General features: G+C 28.0%; 1 long non-coding RNA gene across 1 annotated transcript in view; it reads left to right on the plus strand.

Moving 5' to 3' along the window:
* Positions 1-5042, plus strand: part of LOC117178269 — a 19307-nt gene extending 14265 nt beyond the window's left edge. The window contains exon 2 of the long non-coding RNA XR_004467816.1: positions 4711-5042. This is a non-coding gene — a long non-coding RNA (uncharacterized LOC117178269). The remainder of the gene's footprint in view (positions 1-4710) is intronic.
* The last annotated feature ends 379 nt before the right edge of the window (positions 5043-5421 follow it).

Below are 5421 nucleotides of genomic sequence, written 5' to 3' on the forward strand. Positions count from 1 at the left end.
CTGTATTTCGTCGGCTTTGCCCCTCATCTGAGGGCAAAGCCGTCTGCAGCTTTTTATGAAAATCAAAACATTTAAAGATAAGAAAATATGATGGTTTGCTTCGGTGGTATTTTATGTACTGGAAAAATTACCTTTAAAGATGCCCAACAAGAAGAATAAGTTTTTTGAATAAAAATAGAGATAGCTGTAATATAACCTCTTATTCATTGACATTTTGCTGGAAACGGGATTTACGCAATGTTTCGACGAAACTTGTGACACGTGTTTCACCTAAGCACTTGTCAATATTATTTTCGTCATGCTTGCCCCTCTGGCTAAGCCTCACTTATTTATGAGATATATTATATTTTGGACTTGAATTACGTCTAATTAATATAATTAGGTTGTGTGATATTATTTTATCTGTCAAAATATCAAATTTTTATACGGTAAGTATTGTCAATAGAGTTGAAAACTCTATTGACTTATTATGTCTATTGATTTATTTGATGCAAAGTAGATCTAAAATTGTTAAATAATAGCCATGCTATAAGGAAAATCACCTTTGCCCCACTGGTTGGCGCTGCCCCCTTTACCCTACTTTTTACATCACATGGGGCAATTTTTTAAATAAGTGTTGATTTTACAAAAGCGATTCGCAGCACATTGTAAATAAAAAAAAAAAAAGGTAACCTATTGATTTTTTAAATTTAATGATTTCCGTTGAAGGCGCCGCTGAGTTGTCGGCAGACTGGCGCTGCCCTGTTTTCTCAGAAACTAATAGGGCAAAAAAATTTTTTTTTTTAAATAGCAAAAATATTTTGTTTTTCGTTAGTGACGCCGCTGAGTTGTGTGACTTAAATTATTTCATACTACTATGTAAAGCGCATTTTTCTGGCTTGTTTCACTATTTTGCTTGTCATGTTATTGAAACCTTATTCGCTTTTTTAATATTTTTCTGTCCAGGAAATTCGTCAAAATGTCTCGATCCATAGAGCATTAAAACACACAATATATGGCTATCTAACAATGTATTCTACTTTTATCTGGTTAATAAAATATAGTAACATAACCTAATAATTAAATTTTCATTAAATGTAATTTATTTTTAAATAAAAACAAGCAATTTCAACGGAATATATAAATTTTCAACCAAATGTTTGATTTCCAACCAAAAAGATTGCTTTTCTAGTAAAAAGACGAATTTTGAAACAAATAACATACATTTTAGACTACATTGTTTGAAAAATTGATGTGATACTAGTTTTAAAATTTTTTAAACAAAATGCCCTTCAGTCCCGCTATAGTAGCCATTTTGGAAGTACCCTTTATCGCCTCCGTGCAATCTCGGGACTCGCCAAACTATAAATAATCAGGACCGTGTGAATCATTTTTGTTGGAGTTTCGTCTTGTAAAAAATTTTGTTAATGTATCTTTGCCATTTTCTTTTTATAATGTCATAAATCACTTAAATTGAAATTCTTGAATTTTAAAGTTTTTAAATTAACGTTTCAAATTTTTTCAATTAAAAAACTTTGTATTTATATGCTCAATAATTTAAACTTCAAACATTCAAAATTTAATTACCTTCAGTAATTTTAAGCGAGAAACATTGAAATTTAAAAAAGTAATTTTTTTTAACTGAGCACTTCGTAAATTAGATAATGAATTAATTACATTTCAAATAGTTAAAAAAATCCTTCAAAAGTTTTAAAATTTTATTTATAAATCTTGAGAATTGTTTAAACTAATAATGTTAGCTTAAAACTAAAAATGTAAAATAGATAATTTTCAAATCAGAAGATTTTCGAATCGCACATTGTAAAGTGAATGATGTGATAATTGAAAAAGATAACAATTCAACTCATTCTTTTAAAAGCTGTTAAAATAGAACTTTTGGACAGAATTTTCTTTAAAAGATTTGTCAAATTCCCGGTAAAAAATAAATTCTGCAAAACACACTGTTTTGAGGTACCTGATTTCACTTCGTCTGAAAGCTTATGTCTCTTCGAAGGATGAACGCTTCCTCTTGTTTTTCTAAAACATTTTCGTAATGCCTCGTTATATCACTCCTGCGCTTTTGTAGAGTTTCTCCGCTCATCGTGTGAGAAATGTATATAATTTCAATATAAGATGCATTGGTAATGGAACAAACGTATTTGCATTGTCTTATTTTCATAACTAAAAAAACGTGCGGATCATTATTTTAGAAAAATTGTTCCTAAGCATTTTATTGAAACTTGTGTCGTTTTTTATAAATTTAATTTGATTGTTTTAAATTTTATTTTTTGCTATTCAAACTAAAAACACGCATCTATGTGTAAGGTGGTCCTCAGCAAATTTGTAGATATAATATTGGCGAAAATTTTGTTAAATAAAATTTTATTGTAGCTTGTGTTTGTTTTTCAAAAAGCAAAGCCAAAATTTAATTTAAAAAATTTTTAATCTAGTTTTTTTACAATCAAAAGAAAATCTACTCGTCCTATCTAAAAATGATTAAGAACACATATATCAATATTTTTTGGCTGAATAATTACTGTTCATTAATTTTTCGGTACCTTAAGTCGCATCGCAACAAATTTAATTTTTTGATTTCGAATTTTATTTTTTATGATTGAAACAAAAACTACGCATCCTATTAAAAAATTATTGATGACAAATTTAGATGAATTTTGACTTTTTTTTGGATGAGCAATTTTTTCTATTCATTTGTTTCATATTTGTGTCGGTTGTTCAGAAACGTTTTTATTTATAATTTTGTATTTTACGAATAAAACAAAAACTGCGCCTCCTAATAAAAAATTATTCATACCAAATTCGAAGCTCTTTTTTCAATGAACAAGTTTTCTCCTATTATTATTTTGTTCGTAAGTTGTGTTGATTGGCCAAAAATGTGATGCTTTTATTTGTAATGTTGTTTTTTACGAACAAAATAAAAGCTGTGTATCTTATAATGGCTAAGAATATTCATTTTCGTTTTCTTTTTTGAATTTTTTTAAATGCTGTAACTTGAAAAAAATGGTTTCAACATTTTTTTAAATACTCTAACTTTTTTAATTTCCATCCAAAATGGCTGCCTAATGTACTTGACCTTCAATTTAAGACACTAAAAGAGTGAACAAAAAGCTAGTCTTATCTCTCAATTCCTTCAAAAGTTATCGTGCTAACAATCTAAAAATCTACAGACACACAAACAGACCAATAGACAGACAGGCACATTTGTAAAAACCTGTTTTCTGGTTTAGGGGTTTTCAAAACGTTGAGTATTTGAAAAAAATGGTGGGGGGGGGGGGTTTAAGTTTACACAAATCTGACACTTCGGATGAGAATGTAGAAAATCAATTTTCAACCAAAAATTGTGCATTAATTTTCAATACGAAAACGAATTTTCTATTAAAGAGTTTTATTTTTTTACCAGATAGATACTATTTGAAAGTTCAAATAATCAGTCGACTGTTCAACAAAATAGTTAAATTTTCAGAAAAACATTGATTTTCAAAAAAAAAAAAAACGAATTTTCATCTTAAAAAGATAAATTTTTTGATTAAAATGTAATAGTTAATATATTTTTACCAAAAATATATTAATTTAAAATGAAAAACATTTGATTTTAAATGACAAAAATGAACTTCCAACAAAATACTTGGTTCCTCAACTTAAAAAGATTAGTTTTCAACCGAACACTTAAATTTTCAAACAAAAAATTAAATTTGAGTCACAGAAGGGTAATTTTTGAAAACAAGTTAAGTTTCAATCAAAATAAATTCATTTTCATCCAGGCAGTTACATTTTAAACAAAAAATGTAGAATTTCTGCATAAAAAGATGAATTTTCAAAAAAAAAAATTTGTAGATAAGAAAGAAAAAAAAAACAGTGAAACTCCTCTATAGCGCTGATTTTGGGGCTGACAGTGGGTGGGTACTAATTCATTATAGCCCGCTCTGCTCATGTTTGTTGACGCTTGAGGGTTTCACTGTAATTCAATCACGTTGTTGAATTTCTGAACTAATTATTATTATTATTTTTATTATTATTACTGCTCATACTATTAAAAGCGAAAGTGCGGCTATTTGACGTTATAATATTAACTAATAAACACAAAAAATGCGTTCAGAATTGAAAATATGCATGTTGAATGGCAAGTTTAGCAAACTAATTTCTTTTTCATAACAAATTTGCAAAATAAAAATAAAATGTTTACTATAGAATCTTGGGAAAACGTGAACTAAAATTAAATGCTTTTTGAAATATATGATATAAAATCATTACTTCTTTTATATTGTTAAAGCTTATTTCATTGATTAGATTCATTTAATCATTTTTTAATTAGACTTGGAACCAAACACATTAAGATCTTCAAAAAAATTTGTTTATAACAAACAGCATTTTTTCCTTATTTTTTTATACACATTTGATTTATCATATCTTATCCTAAACACACGAGAGTTGAATAATAAAACCCGCTGGTTTTCGAAATTGAATACATTCTATTCTTAAAATAGAATAAAAATATTAGTCTGGAAGATTCCGTTTTTTCGAGACTCCTTACCCTTAATTAAATTAAATAAAAATATTTAACGATTTAATTAATTCAAAATGATTGAAAGTACTAATACGAATATATCCATGATATAGTTGTAGAAATCAATCACATTATATAGTTATTTAATTTGGTTTATGGTCTTCTTTATCAGCAAATTTTATAAATGTGTATTCTGTTGTTTTTTTCAGATAAAGAAAATGCCGTTTTCAAAGTCTATTGCAACCATACTTGTGGTGGTACAAGCACTAATTTATGCCATTGCTGATGACAGACAATTTTGTACTCCATGTTGTATTGAGTTGGAACAGTGTATTGGAATTAATTCTACAGGCACTTGTTGCCCTCAATTCATATGTGACCCACACTACGCTCAAGGAAATGTCGGAATTTGTAATCCTGCAAAAGCACCTAAACCACCTAAACCACCTGTCGCACCCGCATAACCTGCACCACTTGCATTATAAAGATATAATAATATAATTATTCAATCATTAAAGAAAATAAAAACTCACTAAACAAATCTGCAAATTTTTCTTTATTCCTGCAACTAGTCTTGTAATCTATTGTAAACTAGGATTGTCAAAAAATTAAGTGCACATTTTTTCGAATTTTTGTTAAAATGTTTGAAAAGTAATCTTTAGAAAATTTGCCCGCTATGCAGGCACATTCTCATACGCGATCAGTCTTTGTATTTATCCCACATTTGTGTACAGACATTTTATAATTAAAGGTCAAAGCATGGACAACTGTAATTTGGCGATTGTAATTTCTCTCATGTTAAAGCTCATTTGGCTTTAACGAGCACATTCCCATTACGTATCTTGTTCATTGCACTCGATTTTTTCAAAAATGTGAACTATTCTACATTATGTTCAACAATTTTACATAAACTTTTTATA

Source organism: Belonocnema kinseyi, chromosome 8, assembly GCF_010883055.1.
Source record: "Belonocnema kinseyi isolate 2016_QV_RU_SX_M_011 chromosome 8, B_treatae_v1, whole genome shotgun sequence".
Classification (NCBI taxonomy): Eukaryota; Metazoa; Arthropoda; class Insecta; order Hymenoptera; family Cynipidae; genus Belonocnema; species Belonocnema kinseyi.